The sequence below is a fragment of the Balaenoptera ricei genome, chromosome 13 (assembly GCF_028023285.1).
Source record: "Balaenoptera ricei isolate mBalRic1 chromosome 13, mBalRic1.hap2, whole genome shotgun sequence".
Classification (NCBI taxonomy): Eukaryota; Metazoa; Chordata; class Mammalia; order Artiodactyla; family Balaenopteridae; genus Balaenoptera; species Balaenoptera ricei.
Window position 1 is genome coordinate 87,297,046 of NC_082651.1, and position 27,085 is coordinate 87,324,130.

The window sequence follows — 27,085 nt, forward strand, 5'->3', positions numbered from 1 at the left end:
AACGAAGACCCAACACAGCCAAAAAAAATTAATTAATTGATTGGTTTTTTTTAAAAGGGAAAAAAATCTTAAAAAAAAAAAAAGAACTACCATATGATCCAGCAATTCTACTCCTGGTTATTAATCCAAAGAAAACAAAACCATTAATTTGGAAAGCTATATGTACCTCTATGTCCATTGCAGCATTATTTACAATAACCAAGATATGGAAGCAATCTAAATGCCCATAAATAAATGAATGGATAAAGAAGATGGAGTACATACTTACAATGGAATACTACTCAGCTATCAAAAAAAGAATTACATCTTGCCATTTGAAACAACGTGGATGGACCTAGAGGGTATTGCACTAAGTGAAATAAGTCAGACAGAGAAAGACAAATACTTTGTGATTTCACTTATATGTGGAATCTAGAAAACAAAACAAAGGAACAAACATAACTAAATAGAAACATAGTCATAGATACAAAGTACAGACTGGTGGTTGCCAGAGGGAGGGGGTGTGGGAGAAGAGAAAGAGGTATAAACTTCCAGTCACAAATGAGTCACAGTATGAAATGTACAGTGTGGGGGAATATAGTCAATAATTATGTAATATCTTTGTATAGTGACAGATGGTAAAAAAAAAAAAAAGGCAGAAAAGAAATGAATGACCTTTTGGAAGACCTCACCCTCACCACCACCACCAATTCAAGAGTCATGCCCTGGCGGGATTCCGTTTGATCCTTCTATTAGAACACAACACAGTAACCCCAGCTCTCCTACTGGGAAATAACACAGGAAAGATATCTATGAAAGTAGACCAGTATTATACACTTTGGTAAGTGCTGTAAGGCAGATGTATCAGTCAAGATTAGAGTTGGTGCACGTAACAGAAAACCTAAATAGGGCCAGGTTAAAACACAATAAATAAACCTCTATCTCTCATGTGAAGAGTTCAGAGGTACATAGTCCAAGGCTGTTAAGGTAACCTCACAGTGTCAATCTTAGATTTCTCCTTCTTTCTGCCCCACCATCTCTAACACACGGTATTTCTTCAAGGGAGCCTTGTGGTCCAGGATGAATGCTGGAGCCCCAGCCAATACATCCACATTTCAGGCAGTATGTAAAGATAAAAAAGGCCAGTTCCAGTTTTCGCCTTCTGAGAGGATTTCTTAGAAGTCCCACTCAGCATCTACTTGTATTTCATTGGCCAGAGATTGATCACTTGGCCAAAAGAAGTTTAGGAATTGGGCACACTGCCACTCCAAATAAAATCAGGGATCTCTTACGAATGGAAGAGGGGAGAAGGGATATTGGATTGGCTGTAAATTAGCCGTCTTTACTTCAGCAGGTGTGTACAAAACACAGTGGGAACTCTGTAGGATGCCTGAGGCAGGGTAGGAAAGGCTTCACTGAAAAGGTTTAGAATTTGAGTTAAAACAAAAGGAACGAAAGGAATTAATTAGCTTCCCCAGTTGGTGAAGAACATCCCAGGCCACACAAATAGGATGTGCAAAGACAAAGGGATCAGAATATAGCTTGTAGGGAAACTCTAGAAAGTTTAGACTCCTGGAGGGTGGAGATGAGGCCAGAATGGAAGATTAGGACCAGATCGTGAAGACCTTATTATGCTGGATAGAGTGTGGGTTTCAGCTTTTAGGTAAGAGGGAGCCAAGAAGCAATATTAAGCATGGGAGTGACACAGTCTAATGTTCACAACTCAAAGATCATTCAGCACTCACGTTAGGATATGTCCATTAATGAGTGGTGCAAGGGGAATTCTGTCACATCCTAAATGGTTCACCCCAATAGAGTCACTAAGAGATGTTAAGAACATCTCTAGTGCTGGGAGAAAAAGGAAGGAGGAGCAAGGCAAACAACTGGGCTAAAAACACTTTCCAAGACTTCCTTCCAAAGACACACACACACACACACACACACACACACACACGCAACACACTACAGACAAACCCAATATAAACACATTCCAAATCTGCAGAAGTTTACAGGGAATCCTGGGGCTCAGATGAACATAAAGGAGGGAAAAAATTAAGAGACGGATAAAAAAGTAACACTTAATTCTGATCTATTCTTTTGTTCTGTCTTTTATAGATCAGTCTCCCCCACCACCACTTAAATCCTATCTCACTCTTAACATAATGGAGAGCCAATTTTTTAATCAAAAGCCATTTTTAGGATCAAAGAGAAACATATTTCTAGGCGGATAGTATGTTAGTTATATCTTGTAACATCATATGGTAAGGGGTATTCAACTAAAATTAGAGATGATATTCACTGAAATTCTCAAAAAAATCAAATGCCTCCAAATCCAGGGGGGGAAATTGAATCTTTTTTCTTCCAGGATATTTTTCTCAAGTACCAGCGGAAGTGCTAATGAGAGACAGGCCTCCTTGCCATTCAGTGACAAATGTAATAGGTTACATGAAACCACAGAAAATGAGTCTATTTAAAAATGTCAGATACAACACTAAAGGAAAACTAGGTCTTGTATTTTTTCCTCTTGATCATGGTCTAATAGAGACAATTCAGAAATGATTTCTTCTGAACTTGGTGATATTCATGATTGAAATAGTGTTGCTAATGATAACAATGTGTAGAATTATTACATGGAAAGTACTAATAATGCAAATCATATGGCCTGTAGTTGCAGTTCCCCTGCAGATTATTTTTTCCTAGGCATATTTGATTACTCAGAGATTAGCATACTAAAACTCAGATTTGTACTAACATATAGAGAATTGGGGTTTATAAGAACAAAATTAGACAATTAACCAAATTCTCACTTATGCCAGCTTTGCCGTGTAAAATAATGACAATGTAAGGCAGGGAGCACTGAACCAAAAACATTATATTCAAATAGTTTTGACATCTTACATTTTTGCTTAGATCTATCAATAAATGTTTAATATTCTATAAGACATTACAAGATTTGAAAAATTATATAAGCACTTGCTAAATCAAAGGCACAACTCTTAATTTATTGTGTTAAAAATAAGATGCATATTTTGGAATCTTTAAATATTGCCCGACTTCTTAACTATGTTTTCAAGAAAAATATAGAGTATTTTCTTTTCCCTGTTTAGAATTTTTTAAACTATCTTCATATCCCACACTGTTTATATATCTGATGGTTATAGAAGACCATTTTTTTCCTTCTATAAGAGAGATCATTTATAAAGATATATTATATCACTATGATTACAGGTCATTTCCACTGGTTTTAAGGAGTAATAAAATGAGAATTTAAAAATTGCAAAAAGTAGAGGCAGTGCTATTTTTCATATTAGTGAATTTCTATAACCATGTCCCAAAGCTGACGGGTATAGAGCAATGGGATTTTCTCAAAGAAACAAACCTGTAATGGAGGAACTTTTTTGACCAAAGGCTTGGAATCAAACAAATCATGACTATGACCACATATGTGTCATAAAAGCAAAGACACAACTATAAATTTTGATAAAATTTAATTAGCAAAAATTACATCTTAAGTTCCATAAAATATACTTATACATTATTTGTTCAAAAGATGTTACTATGCCATATTTGAGTATGCATATTATATGTATATGTAATATAGTATATAAAGGTACATATAAAAGAATATATATACATAAATATATTCAATATATGCTGTGTCAGACAGTTTTGCCAGCTGATGATGCAATAACAAAAAACCTCAGAAATCTCAGCAGTTTACAACAACAAAGATTTAGTTCTTGCTCCCATTACACATCCCTCACTGGTTGCTTCCACCTCTATTCCATGTCTTCCTCATTCTGGGACCCTGGATAAATGAACAACCCCAATCTGGGACACACTGATCTTGGGGCAGAGAGATAAGAGGAATGACAGAATCCCACAAGGGTAGAAACGCTCAGTGGACCATCTGTTAACATTTCATTGTCCAAAACAAGCCACAAGTTTGATACCAATGGGACACAAAATACAATCTCTCAATGGGAAGGGCAGAAAATTATTGGGAATAACTTTATTGCTTAAGAGACTTCCTGGAAACATGTTTATCCAAACAATGGACTGTTCAGCTCTCTTCTTCACAGGACAGTAGGTCTCTCAACTGGGCAAATCTGCCTGCTTATCAAATGACTTTACCCATCAGTACATCAGAAATATGGGATAGAAGCAAAGCAAAGCTCAGAAGAAAATTCATAGCTGGAAAGTTTATATTTACAAACAAGTCTCAAGGTAGGAAAAAAAGAATGTCAAGGAAAGCAGAAGGGAAGAATCATAAAAAGTATTCAATAATGAATTTGAAAAGAAAAAACATAAAACTATTACATAAATCCAAGAGCTGCTTCTTCCAAAAAAAAGGTAGAAATATATAAACACAAACCGTTAGGTCATCTGATCAAGTGGGGAAATGAGAGATAGCACAAAAGTACAAAAGTTGAAAATGATGATGGAATAACCACAAACACAGAGAAAACTGAAAGATTCATAAGTGACTACTTTGCTCAACTCTAAGCAAATAAATATGAGAGCCAGAATTAAAAGGGTGATTTTTAGAGAAAATATAAATTATTGATAGTTCCAATACTATTTAAATTGTTCCAGAGCATAGAAAATAAAAAGAATGAAAGCTTCTAAATTCTTTTTATAAAACTAGTGTAATACTGGTAACAAAACCCCTAAAAGCCACAAATTAATCCCACTTAAGAATATCAATGTATAATTCTATGTAAAATATTAGCCAATAGAATATAGCAGCGTATTAACATACCATTTTATTATTATTTATATTTTTGACAAGACCCCCAAAATAGTACCCTTCATCTGGATTCTGAAAAAACTGAGAAATAAGACCCTAGTCTTATTTATGCTTACAGAACACCTGGAGGCCTAAATATCATCTCGATTTCTGATAAAGGCTATATTAGGGCCCATAGCTAGCATGCATATCAAAAGGGCTTGCAAAGTGAACCCCAGAATTAAACAGACTTACCCACTCAGTCAGAGGCAATCTTCTACAGGGGTGGAGAGTTGCTTAGGTTATATCATGGAAGAGCAAAGACCTTCTACTCCCTATGGGATGCTAGCTCCCAGAAGAAGAAAACAAAAATGAGTTAACCATGAATAGTTTATTCTTCCAAAAGTTACGTTATCAGGCAAGTCACTCCACTTTCCCTTGGCAGAGTGCAGAGGGGCTTGAGAGAGGCCAGGACTGTTAAACTAATTGAGGTCCTTCATTTTGAAAAGAAACATTGTGAGCGAAAATTATATTCAGGCTTGTTGGTTTTGTTGGTTTTTTAAAAATTCATTTGGTTTGACCATTAGCCTATGGTCTATATCCATCAAGAGAGAGACCCAATAGGAGAGTATTGCTCCCACCCTCAGGAGGCTATTCTACCAATAACTGCTCTTTGGATGTCCTTCTAGGACCACTGATGGACGAGATAGATTTTGCCTCCAGAAGGCTATCAACTTGCTTAAGAGTACATTATTTAATAAATCCAAGGCCATGCTATGATTCATGCTCAAAGCTAAAACTTTATTTTATCTACATTTTATTTTCCATTTTAAATTTTGTCCTTGCTACACTGTCTAAAATAGACCATCAGAGGCTCTACAATGAGAGTAAATGACAACATTAATATACTCCAGTGGTAAAATGCAAACACTTACTGTTGTCCTAGAAGCCCCAGATTGGAACCATGAGGACACAGTCAGTTAGATCCATTTTAGAGAAACTGAATACGAGATGGATATTTAAAAACATTAAAGAGCTACTGCTAATTTTGTGCAGTGTAATAGTGGTATTGTTGCTCTTTCTTTGAAACTCCTTATCTGTTAGCGATTCATACTGAAGTATTTAAGGTTAAAATAATAGTGTCTGGAATTTGCTTTTAAATGTTCCATCAAAACAAATAAACAACAACAACAACAAAAAACAGTCATGTGAACATACTGTAGATGTAATAAATGTAAGACTACAGATATGTTTAAGGTATCTTGAAAGCCAAGTAGTCTAATTCTGCCCAGGAAAGTAAGGACAGTGATATTTGAGTGTTGAAAGTTGTGTAGGAATTTTCTGGGCGAATTGGGTAGGGTTACCAGGGAAGAGAATAGCATTCCAGGCAGAGGACATGAGATATGTAAGGTCACGAAGGCTTGGAAAGTATGTTGAAATGGACGTGAAGGAGCACAGGGCAATTCTTCAGTAGAAGCTGTGAACAACCTTAGGGAAAATATTTGAGGTAAAAGCATTATATTTGTCTTATTCTCCAGGATAGAGCATATCTTGGGTCACAAATCAAGCCTTGGTAAATTTAAGAAAGTTGAAATCGTATCAAGTATCTTTTCCGACCACAACGCTATGAGACTAGATATCAATTACAGGAAAAAAACTATAAAAAATACAAACACATGGAGGTTAAACAATACACTACTGAATAACCAAGAGATCATTGAAGAAATCAAAGAGGAAATAAAAAAATACCTAGAAACAAATGACAATGAAAACATGATGACCCAAACCTATGGGATGCAGCAAAAGCAGTTCTAAGAGGGAAGTTTATAGCAATACAATCCTACCTCAAGAAACAAGAAACATCTCAAATAAATGACCTAACCTTACACCTAAAGCAATCAGAGAAAGAAGAGTAAAAAAATCCAAAGTTAGCAGAAGGAAAGAAATCATAAAGATCAGATCAGAAATAAATGAAAAAGAAATGAAGGAAACAATAGCAAAGATCAATAAAACTAAAAGCTGGTTCTTTGAGAAGATAAACAAAATTGATAAACCATTAGCCAGACACATCAAGAAAAAAAGGAAGAGGACTCAAATCAACAGAATTAGAAATGAAAAAGGAGAAGTAACAACTGACATTGCAGAAATACAAAGGATCATGAGAGATTAATACAAGCAACTATATGCCAATAAAATGGACAACCTGGAAGAAATAGACAAATTCTTAGAAAAGCACAACCTTCCGAGACTGAACCAGGAAGAAATAGAAAATATAAACAGACCAATCACAAGCACTGAAATTGAAACTGTGATTAAAAATCTTCCAAAAAACAAAAGCCCAGGACCAGATGGCTTCACAGGCAAATTCTATCAAACATTTAGAGAAGAGCTAACACCTATCCTTCTCAAACTCTTCCAAAATATAGCAGAGGGAGGAACACTCCCAAACTTATTCTACGAGGCCACCATCACCCTGATACCAAAGCCAGACAAAGACGTCACAAAGAAAGGAAGCTACAGGCCAATATCACTGATGAACATAGATGCAAAAATCCTCAACAAAATACTAGCAAACAGAATCCCACAGCACATTAAAAGGATCATACACCATGATCAAGTGGGGTTTATCCCAGGAATGCAAGGATTCTTTAGTATACGCAAATCAATCAATGTGATAAACCATATTAACAAACCGAAGGAGAAAAATCATATGATCATCTCAATAGATGCAGAAAAAGCTTTCGACAAAATTCAACACCCATTTATGATAAAAACCCTCCAGAAAGTAGGGATAGAGGGAACTTACCTCGACATAATAAAGGCTATATATGACAAACCCACAGCCAACACCGTTCTCAATGGTGAAAAACTGGAACCATTTCCTCTAAGATCAGGAACAAGACAAGGTTGTCCACTCTCACCACTATTATTCAACATAGTTTTGGAAGCTTTAGCCACAGCAATCAGAGAAGAAAAAGAAATAAAAGAAATCCAAATCGGAAAAGAAGAAGTAAAGCTGTCACTGTTTGTAGATGACATGATACTATACATAGAGAATCCTAAAGATGCTACCATAAAACTACTAGAGCTAATCAATGAATTTGGTAAAGTAGCAGGATACAAAACTAATGCACAGAAATCTCTTGCATTCCTATACACTAAGAACGAAAAATCTGAAAGAGAAATTAAGGAAACACTCCCATTTACCATTACAACAAAAAGAATAAAATACCTAGGAATAATCCTACCTAAGGAGACAAAAGACCTGTATGTAGAAAACTATAAGATGCTGATGAAAGAAATTAAAGATGATACAAACAGATGGAGAGATATACCATGTTCTTGGATTGGAAGAATCAACATTGTGAAAATGACTATACTACCCAAAGCAATCTACAGATTCAGTGCAATCCCTATCAAACTACCACTGGCATTTTTCACAGAACTATAACAAAAAATTTCACAGTTTGTATGGAAACACAGAAGACCCCAAATAGCCAAAGCACTCTTGAGAATGAAAAACGGAGCTGGAGGAATCAGGCTCCCTGACTTCAGACTATACTACAAAGCTACAGTAATCAAGACAGTATGGTACTGGCACAAAAAACAGAAATATAGATCAATGGAAAAGTATAGAAAGCCCAGAGATAAACCCACGCACATATGGTCACCTTATTTTTGATAAAGGAGGCAAGAATATGCAATGCAGAAAAGACAGACTCTTCAATAAGTGGTGCTGGGAAAACTGGACAGCTACATGTAAAAGAATGAAATTAGAACACTCCCTAACACCATACACAAAAATAAACTCAAAATGGATTAAAGACCTAAATGTAAGGCCAGACCCTATAAAACTCTTAGAGGAAAACATAGGCAGAACACCCTATGGCATAAATCACAGCAAGATCCTTTTGGAGCCACCTCCTAGAGAAATGGAAACAAAAACAAAAATAAACAAATGGGACCTAATGAAAATTAAAAGGTTTTGCACAGCAAAAGAAAACATAAATAAGATGAAAAGACAACCCTCAGAATGGGTGAAAATATTTGCAAATGAAGCAACTGACAAAGGATTAATCTCCAAATTTACAAGCAGCTCATGCAGCTCAAAATCACAAAAACAAGCAACCCAATCCAAAAGTGGGCAGAAGACCTAAGTAGACATTTCTCCAAAGAAGATATACAGATAGCAAAAAAACACATGAAAGGATGCTCAACATCACTAATCATTAGAGAAATGCAAATCAAAACTACAATGAGGTATCACCTCACACCGGTCAGAATAGCCATCATCAAAAAATCTACAAACAATAAATGCTGGAGAGGGTGTGGAGAAAAAGGAACCCTCTTGTACTGTTGGTGGGAAAGTAAATTGATACAGCCACTATGGAGAACAGTTTGGAGGTTCCTTAAAAAACTAAAAATAGAACTACCATATGACCCAGCAATCCCACTACTGGGCATATACCCTGAGAAAACCATAATTCAAAAAGGGTCATGTACCACAATGTTCATTGCAGCTCTATTTACAATAGCCAGGACATGGAAGCAACCTAAGTCTCCATTGACAGATGAATGGATAAAGAAGATGTGGCACATATATATACAATGGAATATTACTCAGCCATAAAAAGAAACAAAATTGAGTTATTTGTAGTGAGGTGGATGGACCTAGAGTCTGTCATACAGAGTGAAGTAAGTCAGAAAGAGAAAAACAAATACCGTATGCTAACACATATATATGGAATCTAAAAAAAAAGAAAAAAATGGTTCTGAAGAACCTAGGGGCAGGACAGGAATAAAGATGCAGACGTAGAGAGTGGACTTGAGGACACAGGGAGGGGGAAGGGTAAGCTGGGACGAAGTGACAGAGTGGCATGGACCTATATACACTACCAAATGTAAAATAGATAGCTAGTGGGAAGCAGCCACATAGCACAGGGAGATCAGCTCGTTGCTCTGTGACCACCTAGAGGAGTGGGATAGGGAGGGTGGGAGGGAGAGGCAAGAGGGAGGAGATATGGGGATATATGTATACGTATAGCTGATTCACTTTGTTATAAAGCAGAAACTAACACACCATTGTAAAGCAATTATACTCCAATAATGATGTACAAAAAAGCATTATTAGTCTTGATTGTGCAAAGTTGAGACTAGAGTCAACTTTTCTCCACAGGATCATGCCACTTAGACCATTTAATTTAGACTATTATATTTTGTTAAATCAATCTCCTCATCTAGAATGCCATTTTCTTTCTCCTTTACGCAAATAGTAGCTATCTTTCAAGGCAGGACTCAAGAACTCCTTTCAGTCAAAAGCTCTTCTTACCCAATTTGTAGTTCAGTGAATTCCCCCTCGTCTAACTCTTAAAAGCATGATATTCAATATGGCACTTGATGATGAGCTTGTCTACAATATCAGGACAGTTTTATGTGGGATACTCTCATTTCCTCAGCTAGAAGGAGTTACCTTGAACCAAGCCCAGCACAATGCTTAGGATGTTATAAAATTTATCATGTGGAATATTTCCCCAAGCATTGGGAGAAGGCCAGATGTGGGCAGCCGAAAGTTCGGGCATCCACTCAGTCCCCAGAGATACTCTTTGCGGTCCATATCTCAATTTTACCATCTGGGAAAAAAAGATCAAAAAAAGCGAGAGAAAAGGAAAATGAATGTGGTTCTCTGACCTCTCTGAAATGTTACAAAAATGAATGATGCTTAAACTAAAAGTTAAGATGCTTTAATAATGTCAGAAATTCAACATTTAAAAAATTTTTTTGTTTAATGCTATCAATTTCAGTAAGGAATTCTAAAGAAGACCATAAATGAAAATGTACTCTGTGCTAATGACATGACTACTTTTTAGTTTTCAGGAACTAGACTATGAAAAGATAGGAAAGCATGAGACTCTTTTAAAAGGATCTAAATCGAAGAAAGCAGAAGTTGAACAGAGAAACCATAATAACAGAACAAGAGAATAGTAGACATTTTAGTTCCCCTGTTGTGTGGTAGCCAGCATTGTGGAGAACAATATCTCCATTGGATAATTCACAGAGAGCTAAATCATAGGCCTGGGCCTCATTAAGGTTGCTACTGAGAGTGTGAAACAAATACGTTAGTCTGGTTGGTTTGGACTGAGAGTAGAATTCCTTTGCAGTTTTTAAGGACACAACATAATGAATTTTTAAGCTATAAACTTAAAAACTAATACACATGGCTAAGCCAAAAGAAACTCAAACATTAGAGGAAAACATAAATTAGTCAATTAGCTTTCTCTCTATCAAGATTAAACACTTATCAAAAGTCACAAGAAACAGGAATACAGTCGTCCCTTGGTATCCACAAGGGATAGGTTCCAGGATTCTGGCACCCCCAATTCCAAAATACGCAGATGCTCAAGTCTCATATAAAATGATGTAGCACTTATTCAGCAAATAGCATAATGGAGGAACAATGAAAGAGAAATGGGCTTCTGTCACGTTTGGAGGAAGTAAGAGAAGTCATAGGATTTGGGTAAAAGCCTGTACTCTGAAGACTGAATTCTACCTGACTAATATTATTCACTTGTTTACAAAACAGAAATGTCTAAGCCTTTATTTAGTTGGTATATTAGTTTCCTATTGTTGCTGAAACAAATTACCACAAATTTATTGGCTTAAAATTTATTATATTACAGTTCTGGAGGTAAGAACTTCAAAATCAACTTCACTGGGCTAACAGCAAGGTGGTGGCGGGCCTGTGTTCCTTTTGGAAGGCCTAGGGGAGATCCATTTCCTTGCTTTTTCCAGCTATTGGCTGCCTGCATTCCTTGGTTTGTGGCCCCTTCCTCCATCTTCAAGCCAGCAGCATAGCATCTTCCGATCTCTCTCTGACTATGACTAGTGCTTTCACCATCACATTTTCTTCTCTCCTTCAGTTTCCAGTGTCACATAGCTTCTCTGACTCTAGTCTTCCTGTTTCCCTCTTATATGAACCCTTGTGATTACATTGGGCCCACCTGGATAATCCAGGCTACTCTCCTCATCTCAAGATCCATAACACATTTTAATCATATCTGCAAAGCCCTTTTTGTCATGTAATGCAGAATACTTACAGATTCCATGGATTAGGACAAGGACATCTTTGGAGGGCCATTACTCAGTCTATGACGGTTGAATAGATGGATAATATAGATAGACATTTTGATTTATGAAAAACTCCATTCTTATTTTACTGGGGAATATAAAGTCTCCATTAAAAAATAAGAAGGAACGATGTGTAAAAGTTCTGTAGCAGTATAATTAGCCCACAAAAACCTTGTTGAAACGAGCAATTAGTTTCTGAGGAACCCAATAAAATGGGAACATACTATACTCTCAGGAGATATTCATCTGTAGCTAGTCCCAATCTCTACTTTGTTTTTAATTTATAGAGATAGTTGAACTACATTTCCCATATTTTTCTTATCCTTAACATACCGTGCTCTGCCACTAAAAGCTTCTTTATGGTATGGTTTCATTGAGGGGGACTAATGGATCATATCAATGGATAACAGTAAAACATTTGGAGCTGCAGTTATATAACATGTGGTGAATGACCTTGAAAGTCTTAAAATAAAAATATTATTCTAGTCTCTTTCATATATACGCATATATATGTATATATATATATATACATATATATGTATTATTTTTGATGGCCTTAACATCTAAATGTTGATGTTTGCCAGATTTTTTTAGTTCATTCTTTTTATTAGCCAAGTGCCTCTACGAAGGCAATGTTATCAGTGAACAGTCCTATAGTGAGACACTCCAAGTCTCACAGTTCAAGTGTGCTGGCTTTTAGGACCAGCTATCTCTTGGTCAGGAGGAACAGTATAACTATAATATGGGGGTTAAATGTGGTTTTGTCGATTTTTAGCTACTGATTTTAAATTTATGTTTAAGAGAATCATTATGTGGACTTCTTGACCTAAAATGTTTGAAAAAAGACATTTATGTAGATCTCAGGGTACACCAGAGCCATCTTAAGGAGGCTGCATGGAGCAATGGTATTTTTACAAGCATTTAGAACTGTTCACACTTAAAGATTTACAAATGAGAAAATTCACTATTAGAACCAGTGGAAAACCACAATTCAAAATTCACTGATACTCTCTCTAGAATATATATTGAAGATAAATCTTAGTTGTCTTCTACACTTAGAAATAAATCTTTATTTTTTTCTCTTATTTCCTTGCTCTTTTCTTCTTTTTCTTTCTCTTGTTCCTTTTTATATAATATTCAATCTACATATCTTAATTCAAAGGGTGTCTAAACTAAGAGTTTTAACTTTGTGTAATGGAATAATAAGGAAGATGGGAACATACTTTATTAATAAGTGCAGGTCCTTCTAACATTCTCATAACATCCACCAGAAATATTCTTTCCTGTTTTTCGAAACAAAACAAAACCACACTCGTAGATACAGAGAACAGATGGGTGGTTGCCAGAGGGGAGGGAGTTTGGGGGTAGGTGAAATGGGTGAAGGGGGTCAAGAGGTACAAACTTCCAATTATCAAATAAATAAGTTGTGGGGATGTAATGTACAGCATGGTGACTATAGTCGATAATACCGTATTGCATATTTGAAAGTTGTTGAGAATAAATCTTAAAAAGTTCTCATCACACACACACACACACACACACACACACACACACACACAAAAGAAATATTCTTTCCTATCAGAAAGATCTAAGTGTTACCTACCACTCTGTCTCACTCTCATTGCTATTGTGGGCCCTCAATCACTTCTGCAAAGTGTCCCCAACTACTCTCTTACCTCTGCTAAAGTGTCCCCAACAGCTGTGGCAGTTTCTAGGAGCTGTTTTTAAAGATCCCTGCATAGTTGATCTGGGCCATATCAGAAATGCAAACTTTTTATTTTTTTCCTCTTTCTCTTCAATGATGTTGTCCAAAAAAATGTCAGGAGGCTGAGACACTACCTCCCCTGCAACTTCTTCCCTGTAAGTGCTACATGTGGTTGACAGTCTCCTTAAATCATCCCCTGTCCACGGGACACTGCACAGCTTCTCTGCTCAACAGAAGGCAGGTTTCCTTGGTACTCTGTCACAGTGGTTCCTGAGCTGCATTGCCTTGGGATCCCAAAATCTCTCAGAGATTTTGTGGGAAATTTCTTCTTTCTGCTTCCTGCCATAATCCTTCTCTTGCTAGGACTCAGACATGAATCCATATGGTTTGGGCAAAGAGGGGACCATTTATCTCAGACCATCATTCTGAACTCTGTCCTCAAACTTCTCTTTCCCTTCTAGACCTATGTAAAGCATTTAGCACAAAACTTGGCACAGTAAATGTTCAGGAAATATTAGCCATTACTCTCATTTGACAAAAGTCTCTCCTTCTAGTAATTTACATTCCTTAGAGTTCCATAATTAGAATAATTATTCTACATAAGCCTAAATTTACCTTTTGAAGCTTTCTTTCCATAAATTATTCCTTGCCATGCAGTCATGAAGTTAAACAGTCAGAAGATCCTGCACTGCATCTCTTTGTGGACACTGCTAAATTAATGAAATGTGGAGTCAGCCCCTGAATGCTTTTATAATGAGTCCCCAGATGCCCCTGGAGTAGGTCAGCCTCTGGCCAACAGCCAGTGAGGAACAGTGGCTGGCTAACAATCACGTGACTGAGCTTAGTGCTGGATTTTCCAGCCTCAGTGGAGCTTCGAGATATCTGCAGCCCTGAGCAACCAGCTTGGCTGAAACCTCAAAGACTTTGAGCTCCAGGTAGGCTCTCCGGGATTCCTGACCCTCAGAAACTGTGCGAGATAATAAATGTTTTAAGCTGCTATGTTTTGGGGTAATTTGTTAAGCAGCAGTAGGTAATGAATGCTTTTACTCTGCCTTTTAGTTCCTCTTCCACTGTCACTATATGTCAATGTATTTAATTTATTTTGGGTTTTGGTGAGAGCAAGTGTTTTTCTCTCTGGGTTGCCTTTGCGTCCTCTGTGCCTGGAAGAGTGTTTGGAATGTAATAGGTAGTCAAGAAACGTTGAATGAGTAATGAGAGTCTAAAATTCTTGTAAAAGGTGAATCTGTTTCAATTTCATTTATTGTTTTTAAATCAGTATACAATGGTCTAATTTTATAGCCATGTCTGCTTGTAGTAGACACCTTTGTGGAATGTTTGCCTGCTCGCTAAAATCCCCTTAACTGTAGCAGATGGTCCCTGTCTACAAGGTACAATATGACCCCTAGTGCTTGTTACTGATGATTGGACAATTGCTGACAACCAGACCCAAGACAAGGCAATCAGAAAGTCTCCCCTGAGCATTTAGAATTAAAATCAAGAGCGTGAGAAAAAAGATCCTCTCTGTGTGGCTGTCCCTGTGTATCAATTAGGACAGGCTACATTGTAAGAACACCAAAAGTAACAACAGAGGTTTCTTTCTTTCTCCGAAGTATTCATCACAGGATGGTCAATAGGCTTTATGTAGCAGCAGCTACTGAAGGACACAGGCTCTTGGGACAGACATCATTCAAATGTTGCCATCACCTCACCAAAGGAAAAAGTGAAGTTTTGGAGCATCTCACACAAGAAATCAACTGCTCGGCTGGAAGTGACACAGCATTCTCCTCACAACTCATTAGCCAGAATTACTCACATCCCCTTGGTCCCTCCCTTCCTCCACTCTCCACCCCTGAACTATAAGGGAAGTGCAATCCTAATAAGTGCCTAGAAGGTAGAAAGTAGAAACTATTTGAACAGCAAATAATATGGGGATAATAACACAGACTGGCCAGAGGTCTGGAAAGATAGATTTAAAAAAAAAAAAAAAAGGAACCTCTTTGGTTAACATTTCTGGCACAGCCTTATTTAAAGAAGTCAGAGACACAAATCACTTGAGCAATGCACCATAAATGCATATGCAAGAATTGAAAGAACTGCTGCATTTGAACCACACTTATCGGAATTTTGCATACATTGAGCTGTGCATTAGTAATGAGGGACAATACCTTGAACATACCATGTAATGTCACTGTAGTGTAATCATTCACTAATTTTGTGCATTTGTCTATGTTTCCAGACTCTATGGTCACACGTTAATACTGACCTCATTGGGGTTGCTGTGAGGATTAAAAATGAGTTGATTTATGAGAAGCTCTTAGCACAGTGAGTGGCATCTTCTAAACTCATTGGGTTAACTATTATATTTAGGAAGTAAAGTGAAAGCAGGGAAGGTAACGAAGAGGTACCAGTCAACTTCCAACAACTGGTTGGAAGGTGGTGCCTATCACTGAGATGTTGAATGAAAAAGGATCAAGTCTTCTTTTCTATGTGTGGGGGAGATTACTGATTTGCCAGTCTACTAGTCTGCTTCTACCCCTGGCTATAAAACTACTTTGTTTTCTCTATTGCATTTTTGAACAGATATATGCCACTCACCTATTACGTGCCAGGTGCTGAGGATGCCAACAGTTCGCAAGATGAATATGACCTTTGTCTTCATGGAGTTTGGATGTGGTAAGCTCGAAATACCTCTGGAATAGGCATTTTCAGCATTTTGCTAAAGGGCCGAGTAGCAGAGGCTGGGCATATTAATGCTAGTAAACAGGGCAACTGAGAACCAACTTCCCTGTGAATGTGGGGAAAGGAAGGGAAGAGATGCAACCAGTAACGTAGGAAGGGAAACATGGGCACGGGGGAGAACTGGAGAAAGGGAAGCTGAAGTGTATCAAGGATGACTAAAATAAGAGGCGGATGAAATTCAAATGAAAGGGAAGAGACAGTTCCAGCATAGCGACAGCTTCCCAGCGGTCTCGCTGGATCTGGGCCACAGGGCCCAACCCAGGGTCAAGAATCTCCCAAACCCCGCCACACCACGTGTCCTAAAGGCACCAGTTCCCGAGAGCGGCGCGCGGCGCGGTGCTGTGACGTCAGAGAGAGGCGGGACTTCCGGTCCCGGTGACGCCTAACCAGGACGGCCACGGTAGAGCCAGCTGCCTTCTAGGCTGACAGGTGAGGACCTGCCTCCCACGTTCGGGGTGACTTTGTAGGAGAAAGGACGGCCGGGCAGGCACGCGGGAGCTGGAACCCTTCCTCTCTATGGCTCCTCGCAGAGCCCGTGCTGTCCTTAGCCAGACGGCTGCGACCGCTCGGGGGTTCGGGGCCACTTTGGCCGGGAGCCCCTTTGGCTGCTTGCCCAGCGGGAACGTACCATTTGTACTGCTAACTGTAGCCCGCCTGTGGAGAGTCTTATGGCGGCCCCTCTAGGGGGTAAGGTCCAGGACGTTGGGCGACTGGCAGGGAAGAAGTGACTAGAAGTGACTAGAGTCTGGGCCGGGGACTCCAAAGGTCTGAGTTCTTGTATCAACCAAGCCTGTAGCCCTGGGCAAGTCACTCTCTTCCCTCCCTGGGTCTCAGTTTCCAACCTTGTCCATTAACGGGCTCTTTTGGTTTGGAATCGAGTTTCTCATCAGGATCAACTTCCTCCCCCACGCCTCTCCCAAATTTGTTACACCAGGTATCCTTGAGAACTGACTCTTGCACCAATCTCTGAACTTGACACTCCCCTAACCAGTTGTTTGAGGTTCACTATAGCTGCGGTAATATTTCTCCGTGGCGCCAAGGTCAAAACGGCGCTTGCTCCCTTGAATTTGGAGTGCAGCATTTTGGGGAAACAATTGCGGCTTTTGTTGCCTCTACCGAGTGCCATGCATCATGGTATTTTTCAGAAATAGTCTGTCTCATTTTTTCTCATGTATAAAATGGGGTACAGTAGTAGCCACTTGATAAGATTATTTTATTAACTGAGATAATTCATACAACACTTGGAACAGTGCTTTACATGTAATAAGCACTCAGTAAACATCAACTCTTAAAGAATGACCCATACACTGACTCTCACAGCTCCCTTGAAGTTCTTTGCAGCAGACACCTAGTGCTCACCCTGCTTTTCATCCACACATAGGCCTTACTGTAAACTGTCACCCTTGGGTTTTTTTATTTTTCTACACGAGACAGGTTGCATAATTCCTTTAAGATACATCCAAGTTGTTGAGTGTGTCAATAGTTTGTTCCTTTTTATCACTGAGTAGTATTCTATGGTATGGTTGTACCACAGTTGGTTTTACCATTCACTTGTTGAAGGACATTTGCGTAGTATCCAGTTATGGGCTGTTACAAATAGAACTGCTGTGAATCTTTGCTTGAAGGTTTTTCTGTGAATATGTTTTCATTTCTCTAGGAAAAATGCCCAATAGTATAATTGTTGTGTCATAGGGTGTGCATTTAGTTAATTCATGTGATCATATGTTTTTTCTTTAGCATCTTGATATGGTGGACTACACTGATTGATTTTTGAATGTTGAATATACATGGAATAGATCCCACATAATTCTTCTTATACATTGCTAGATTCTATTTGTTAATATTTTGTTAAGGTACAGATATGAGAGGTATTGGTGTGTAGTTTTGTTTTGGGTTTTTTTTTTTGGTTTGTTTGTTTCTTTGTGGTTTTTTTTTTGGCCACACCGCATGGCTTGTGGGATCTTAGTTCCCCGACCAGGGACCAGGGTTTGAACCAGGCACAGGCAGTGAAAGTGACGAGTCCTAACCACTGGACCACCAGGAAATTCCCATGTAGTTTTCTTTTTTTGTACTGTCTTTGTCCAGTTTTGGTATCAGGGCAATAGTATTCTGTAGGGTCTTTAGTGATAACCCCTGTTTCATTCCTGATGTTAGTAATTTGCATCTTCTCTCTTTTTCAGTGGTGGTTTATTGATTTTATTGATCTTTTTCAAAGAACTAGCACTTTATTTAATTTTTCTGTTTTCAATTTTATTGATTTTTGCTCCATCATTTTCTTCTGCTTGCTTTAGGTTTATTCTACTATTCTTTTTTCTAGTTTCTTGATTATTAATTTGAGACCTTTTCTTGTTTCTAATGCTAGCATATAGTGCTATAAATTTCCCTCTCAGCATTGCTTTTGTTGTATCTCACAAATTTTGGTGTATTGTCTTTTCATTTTCATTGAGTTCTGTGTATTCTTAAAATTTCCTTTGCAACTTCCTGTTTGACCCATGGATTATTTAGAAGTGTGCTCTTTGGTTTCCAAGTATTTGGAGATTTACCTGTTGTCTTTTCTGTTACTGATTTCTAGTTTTATTCTATAATGGTCAGAAACATAAGCTGTATGATTTTAGTTCTTTTAAATTTACGTTTGTTTTCTGGCTCATGATGAGGTGTATCTTGGTGAATGTTCCATGGGCACTTGAAAAGAATGTGTATTCTGCTGTTGTTGGATGTCAGTTACATGTCAATTATATCCTGTTGGTTGATGGTATTGTTAGGTTCTTCCATACATTATTGATTGTCTGTCTAGTAGTTGTTTTCATTGCTAAAAGTTTCCAACTATAATTGTGGAATTTTCTCTTTCTCCGTTTAGCTGTATTGGTATTTGCTTTATGTATTTTGAATGTCTGTTGTTCAGTGCATGTATATTTAGGATGTCTTCTTGGTGGATTAATCTGAAATGTCCCTCCTTGTTCAGTAATTTTCTTTGCTTTAAAGTCTACTTTATCTGATAGTTGCATAGCCATTGTTGCTTTTTTAAAAAAATAATATTAGCATGATATATCTTTTCCCATTCTTTTATTTGCAACCTACCAATGTCATTATGTTTGAAGTGAGTTTCTTGTAAGCAACATATAGTTAGGTCATGTTTCTTTTTAAATCCATTCTACCAATCTCTGCCTTTTAACCAGTATAATTAGACCATTTGTATTTAAAATAATCATTGATATGTTAGGGCTTAATTCAGCCATTTTATTATTTATTGTTGTTGTTGGTTTCCTCTGTTATCATTTTTCTGTTACTCTTTTCTTGCCTCCTGTAGGTTACTTAAATGCTTTTTAGAATTTTATTTGACTTGTTTACATTCTTGAGTATATCTCTTAGTATACTTTTTTTTTTCATGGTTGCCCTAGGTATGACAGTATATATACATAACATCACACAGCCTACTTTTGTATTGACATTTTACTACCTTAAGTGAAGTGTAGAAACCTCACTTACATTTACATCCTTTTACCCTTTCCATTTTTTAAATATAATTATCAGATTTCCTCTACATACACTGAATACCACATTAAACTTTTGCTTCAACCATGAAATATTATTGAAGAAGCTAATGACGAGAAACATAATCCATTATATTTACCACTGCTTTTACCTATTCCATTGTTCTTTTTTATCTGAAGTTAAACCTTATTCACTTATTCCTTTCTGTTTGCAGAACTTCCTTTAAGAGACCTTACTTAAGAGGGAGCTATGTTAGTGACAAATTCCTTTAGTTTTTCTTCATTTGAGAATATCTTTATTTCTCCTTCATTCTTGAAGGATAGTAAGGATAGTTTTTTCTGATAAGGAATTTGGGGTTGAGAGTTACTTTCCTTCAGCACTTGAAAAACGTTTGCCACTTCTTCCTAGCCTCCTTGGTTTCTGATGAGAAATCTGCTGACATTCAAATTATTGTTTGCCTTTAGGAAATATGTCATTTCTCTCTGGCTGCTTTTTAGATTTTTTTCTTTGTTTTTAGTTTTCTGAAGTTTGACTATGATGTGCTTTGTATTGTATTTCTTTGGTTTTATCCTATTTGGGGTTAACTCAGCTTCTTGAATCTGTAGGTTTTATGTGTTTTGCCAAATTAAAGAGGTTTTTATCCATTATTTTTTTATAACATTTTTCAGCCCCATACTCTTTCTTCTATATCCCTGGGACTCTGGTTATACAAACGTTGAGCCATTTGTTATTTTCCTGCCAGTCCCTGAGATCCTGCTCATTTTTTAAAAAGTCTGTTTTCGTCTTGTTTAGATTTAGTAAATTCTATTGATGTGTCTTCAAGTTCACTGATCCTGTTCTGTCAATTTAACTCTACTAGTGAACCCATCCACCAAGTTTTTAAAAATGTATTATACTTTTCAATTCTATAATTACATTTGGTTCTTACTTTTGTAAAGTATTTTATCGTTCAAGGAGAATTACTTTGAATATCCATGTAATTTCTGAGCAAAATTAATGATAGCTGTGGATTATTTGTGCATATAAACTAATCATCTTACTCAAGATTTTAATCTTCTCAGCAGAATTATTGCTGTAATTAGCAGAAGAAAAGTGAACAGATGTACTTTTTCTCTCCTTGTTTCAGGCAATTTCATATTAGAAACCTAATAAAAGGGAAATGGGGAAGGAAATGAAGAAGGAAATCTAGGCCTTGGTAAATGGCAAACTGTAGTATCCCACTAGCAGGTGGAGCGGGAATTTTGGAATTCTAGAAAAAAGAAACCAAGAAGCAAAAATGAAATGAAAAATTTACATTTGCTTACTAAAACTTTTAAAGGAGTTTTGTGATATAGTTCCAGATTCAGAAAGCCCCCTCCTTTCCCCCTTTTTCCCTTGAATAACACTGACGATTTTAAGTACAACAGATAACTTTCACTGGCCATACTTGAGATTTAGGTAATGTTGATTCTTGCTTTTATTGGTTCGATTTCTACCCTTACCAAATAATTAAAAATTAATCATGGACCCAGTTGCCAGATTCATTGACATTATAGCACTGCGATTAAAAACGTATTTCCCTACCCAAGATATTTCATTAAGTGAAAAAAAGTGAAGATTATGTAAAGTGTGCTACCATTTGTGTGAGAAAAAAATAACGTGTAAATGAATATGGTTCTAAAAATGCTTGAAATATCTCTTGAAGGATACTCAAGAAATTGATAACAACAAGAACCTAAACAGCTAGGAAACTGAGAAGAGAAGGATGCTTACTTTTCATTGTCTACCCTCCTCTACTCTTTGAATTTTGTACCATGTGTATGTAATACCTGTTCAGAAAATAAAGTTTTAAAAAATTAAAAAAAAAAAAAAACGTATTTCCCAGTAAGTATGAAAATTTAATATATGAAAAAGTGGGGAAAAGATGATTTTTTTAATTAAATAGGATTAGCACAAGTAGCTCTCTATTGTAAGAAAAACAAAGTTGAATTCTTATATAGATGGCTTAAAAGTTATAATGTAAAAACTAGAATAATAAAAATTAAAATAAACGTCTAGGAAGCTATATGTTAAATATAGGAGTCCAGAAAAGGCTTAATATCAGCAATATACAAAGTTGTCTCACAAACCAATACGAAAATGATAAATAACCCACTTGGAAGTCAGGCAAAGGATATGAATAGACAGTTCACAGAAAAGAAAGTCCAGAAGGCCAGCAAACATGAAAAGATGTTCAAATATACTAGTAGTCAGAGAAATACAAATTAAAGAGTGAGATATTTTATACCCAAAGACTACAAGAATTAAAAGTAATGGTACTGCTTATTGATGATAGGATTGTAGTGTTTCCATTCCCCTCATCTTTAGCATCAGAATCCAAGTCATCTTTGTCACTTTCCCTTCCGATTCCCTTACAGAATTATTACCAAGACTTTAGTCTCTCATTCACTCCTTTCCCACTCTTGCCCTTATTTCTTGCTTAGGTTATTTTGATAGCTTCCAAACTCTAGTGAAATCTTGTGTTTTTTCTGTCTTTCACAATCTTCTTAATAATATAATTTGAAAGGGTCTGCAGAACTAAAATCTTTGTTTAACCTATTTTGACAGATTGTGTTTTCCAAAGTTGGCTACAACAGTAACTCCCATACCACATACTATTCATATGATATGATACTTCCCTTATTTAGAGAGGTCCATTTTGCTCCCCTTGCATATGGGTGAGCTTGTGGCTAACATGGAAGTAATGCTGTGTGACTTCTGAGACTAGGTCTTAAAAGGTGATGCAGTTTCAGTCTGGTACTCTTGAGACAATTGCTCTTGGAACCCAGTTCTCATGCTCTGAACAAGCCCAAAATAGTCCATGTGGAGAGACCATACAGAGTAGACATGTATAGATATTCCTGGCCAGCAACCTATCTGAAAGCAGCATCAGTCATCAGACATGTGAATAAAGATACTTCCAGAGGACTCTCACTTCCAGAGGACTCTCACTTCCAGAAGACTCTTGCCCCCAGTGAACATATCACACCCACCAGTGACCACAGGAGAAGCAAATAATAATATTAATAATAATAAAGATAAATAAAAGAAATAATAAATTAAGAACCATAGCACAGCCCTTGTTGAGGGCAGTGGGAGAGGAGGGGCTGCTCCGAGTGTGGTCCTTGCCTGGATTTTGACACAGCAACTTTCTGTAGTGAGCACTTTGTATGAATTGTGGACTTCCTTTTCTCAAGGTGTGGGTATTTATTCTGTCATCTGTCTAGAGCACACATTGAAATCCAACTTCTAATAAACATAATGGTGCATTCCCCGCCCCCTGCCCCCCGCCCACAGTAAAAAGTCTCCTCAGCTAAGGCCCCAGATATTACAGATTAGAGATAGGCTATTCTTGCTATGCCCTTTCTTAATTCCTGACCCACAGAATCCATGAGTATAATAAAATGGTTGTTTTAAGCCACCAAGTTTTGGAATAATGCAACAGGCATAACTAGAACACCCATATAATGTATATAATATTGGTGTTTGTGACTAATGACAGCTATCTTTCTTCCTATCCAATCTATATATATTTATTTCTCTTCTGTGTCTTATTACATTGGCAGAGACCTCAAGTACACTGTAGAATAGAAGTGTTGATAGCAGACTTTCTTGTCTTGATGTCAAACTCAGAGGTGCTTTTAGTATTTCACCCTTAGTAAAATATCTGCTGTAGGTTTTGTTGTTGTTGTTGTTTTTGCTGTAGGTTTTTTATAGATTCTTAGATTCTGTAAAAGATAATCCCTCTATTTCTTCTTTTTTAAGAGTTTTTCATGACTGTATTGTATTTCATCAAGTGTATTTTCTATATTGGTTGAGATGATTATATATCTTTCTCCTTTATTCTACTAATGTGTTACATTGATTACATTTTGAATGTTTAAACAACCTTGCATTTCTGATTTATACACAATTTGGTTGTCGTGTATAACCCTTTATGTATCACTGAATTTGGTCTACTAATATTTTGAATAGAGTTTTTGCATCTGTGTTTCTGAGAGAGGTTGTCCCATATGTTTCCTTTCTTATAATGCCCTTGTTAGGTATTATACCAAAGTTTACTGGCCTCATAAAATAAGTTGATAAATGGGCCCTCTTTTTCTGTTCCCTGGCCAACTCTGTAAGATTGGTATTATTTCTTCCTTAAGTGTTGACTCTCATCTGGACTAGGAGTTATGAATTCAATGTCTGCTGGTTATAGGACTATAAAGATGTTTCTAGCCTTTTTGTGTTTGTTTCAGAACTTGCCCACATCAAATTTATTGGCATAAAGCTCCTCATAATATTCTTTTATTATCTTTTTAATGTCCATGAAATTTGGAGTGATATCTTCTCTTCACTTCTGATATTGGTTATTTGTGCCCTTTTTCTTGATGTGTCTTCTCAGGGGTTTGTTTATTTATTTATAGGTCTTTTCAAAGAGCAAACTTTTGGCTTTGTTAATCTTTTAAAATGTAAACTTTCTTTTCCTATCACATTAATTTCTATTTTTTGTTATTTTACTTTTTCTATTTTATTTATTTGGATTCATTTAGTTTTTCTAACTCCTTAAGATAGATATTTAGATCATTGATTTCCAGCCTTTTTTTCCTACTATTTTAGAAAATATTTTAGAAAGTATTTTAAGACTTTAAATTTTCTTACATTCATGCCTTTGTCTGTATCCTATACATTTTGATATATCATATTTTCATTATTTGTTTCATTATTATTTAGTTCTAAATTGCATTGTGATTTCTTCTTTCCCTCATCAGTTATTTAGAAGTATATTGCTTAATTTCCGAAAATTGGCGGATTTTCTTATTATTTTTGTTATTTAGTTTTGGCTTAATTCCACTGTGGTTAGAGAACATCCTCTATATTATTTCAGTTCTTTGAAATTTGTTGAGTCTTGCTGTATGGCCAAGTATATGGTCAGTTTTGGTAAATGTTCCATGTACACTTGAAAAGGATATGCATTTTGCACTTATTTGGTATAGAGTTCTATATATGTCAGTTATGTTGATTATGTTAACATAAATATTAATTATGTCAATCAAAATTTATATATTTTTGTTGATTTTTTTTTCTGTGCTCATTCTATCATTCTAAGAGGTGTGTTAGAATCTTTCACTATGATTGTGGATTTGTCTATTTCTCTTTTTACTTCTGTCCCCATACAATGTTGTTACAATACTATTGACCATATTTCTTATGCTGCGTATTACATCCCTGTGACTTATTTATTATATAACTGGAGGTTTGTACCTCTTAATCCCCTTCACCTATTTCACCCACCTTCCTACCCACTTCAGGATCAAACTTAATTTTAATGTACATTTTAAACTAAAAAAGCCTCTCTAATTTAAAACAATTCCTAGACTCACTTCTATTATATACCAAACATTTAATATACTACAGAGATAACCAGCATGTCAAAGTTTGCTACCAGGCTAATTTTAAAAAAAAAGAACTTGGAATAAAGCTTCCACTGCCAATTTTGTATGTATTTGTACTTCTTATATTGTGTTTTGATAACAATTACAAATTTTGTATCTCTTCCCTGGGCCTTTAAAAATTTAATCCTCACTTGTCTAGTCACTAAATACTTTACAAGTAGGTTTAGTACTATGCCCAGGAATACCACTAATTAATTGCCAGTCAAAGTGCAGATACATGCAGAGTGTATGCTCTGCTTTGTGTAACTATGGGACAATAACCCAGGTCACAACTTATATTTGATAATAATATATATAAAATTTTTGTCATTTGAAGAAGTTTCAGCAGCTCCTTATCTGCCTTATATACATGATAAATAATACAAGTTATTTTTAGATTTTGTTTGTGCTTTAACTTTGAAAGAAAAGTATCTTACTGTCTCTTTTTCAAATGTAATGTAGTTTCATTGAAGACTACCTGGACATTGCAACGAGTTTTTTAAAAAAACTTTTTTATCATGTGCAGTTCTTACATGATGGATAAAGTAGAATTCTGAGTAGCCAAAATAAAATGCAGACATTACTTGGATGGTGAGGGACTCATTTATAGTGATCAAATGCTGCTTTTCAGTTTTGTGTATTGTCTAGGTTTGTATAAGATTTAATTGGAAAAAAATTCTTTTACTAAATAAAGTTAGAAACCCATTAATATAAGCAGATGAACACCTATGCTTAGCTGAGTAAGGATTGCCTAAGTTGTACAGATTATATCTACACTGTACATATGGTTTTTATCCAGGCTAAGTCTTGCTGTTTATCAAAGCTGATCATTAAAATTGCTTGTGGGTGGCGGCTGAAGGTGGGGCCATCAGCCTTTAATAATATATATTAGAACACATTGTCCTGTCTTAACCTGCCCATTGTTGGCAGCATTGAATTACCTTGGGTTCTTAGGTAAGGAAGAAAGTAAAGTTTTTCTTTACTTTTTTTATTTGGCTGTGTGAGATTCAGAAACATAAGAGTGCAGTAAAATAAAAAGATGCTTTACAAATACATACATTAACTCAGTGTTTCCCAGTTGTATTTTACTTGAAGTGTTTTAGAGTTGTTACTTTTTTGTTTTCTGATTTTCATAGACTGTTTAAGTTTCATATCTACTTGCATTCTCATTAACTTTGTGGCTAATCAAACTCCTAAGATGTCATTTACTTTGAAGTTAAGTATTTATGAGTTGATTACAGTTAATAACTTTGGATTCTCTTGTGGTGAAAATCTTAAATTTAGCCAGTGTTCTCTCTGTCAGTGCTCTAATTTAATACTGTGTATAACAGTTAAATCTAATATTGTTTCTAACACTTTACAAATGTCATAAGACCTTTATAAATATACTGTATTTTGTGATAGTTTCAAAGATTGGGCTACAGTGACATTTATAAGTGAACTAAAAATCAATCCACAAGAAAAGGTGAGATGATACTTTTATTTATTTAGTCAGTCAGTATATTTTTAATATAATTTTGAAAGGAGACCCCACTTTTTAAGTGAAAATTTTTCATTCCAGGTATTTTTCCAACCTTGGCACTGTTGACCTTTTGGGCTAGTGATTCTTGGTTGCGGGCGCCGTCCTGTGCAGTGTAGGATGCTTAGCAGTACCCCTGGCCTCTGCTCACTAGATGCTGGCAGTAACACCTCCCCTGATGCCAAGTTGTGACGTTGAATACTATATTTATTGCCGTATGTCTTCTGGGAGCAAAATTGTCTCTGGTTGGAAGTCACTGCTCTAGAGAGACCTCACAGCCTGAGCACGGGGGTGAGGGGACAAGTGCTCCAGAAGTCTTCTGAGAGGGTACATTGAAACCAGGGGAGAAATCCTTCTTCCTG

The 27,085-nt window shown here is 36.4% G+C and overlaps 1 protein-coding gene and 1 long non-coding RNA gene across 4 annotated transcripts in view; one reads left to right on the plus strand and one right to left on the minus strand.

Moving 5' to 3' along the window:
• LOC132377070 (uncharacterized) overlaps window positions 1–16,581 on the minus strand; it is a 46,776-nt gene extending 30,195 nt beyond the window's left edge. The window contains exons 1-2 of the long non-coding RNA XR_009506522.1: window positions 16,134–16,581; window positions 4,964–5,053 (exon numbers count right to left, since the gene is read on the minus strand). This is a non-coding gene — a long non-coding RNA (uncharacterized LOC132377070). The remainder of the gene's footprint in view (window positions 1–4,963; window positions 5,054–16,133) is intronic.
• A 55-nt stretch (window positions 16,582–16,636) lies between these two features.
• The window catches only part of LDAH (lipid droplet associated hydrolase), a 98,344-nt gene continuing 87,895 nt past the window's right edge, over window positions 16,637–27,085 (plus strand). For all 3 annotated transcript variants that reach the window (XM_059942128.1, XM_059942127.1, XM_059942129.1), the window contains exon 1: window positions 16,637–16,706. The gene's annotated coding sequence lies outside the window, so the exon portion shown is untranslated. The remainder of the gene's footprint in view (window positions 16,707–27,085) is intronic.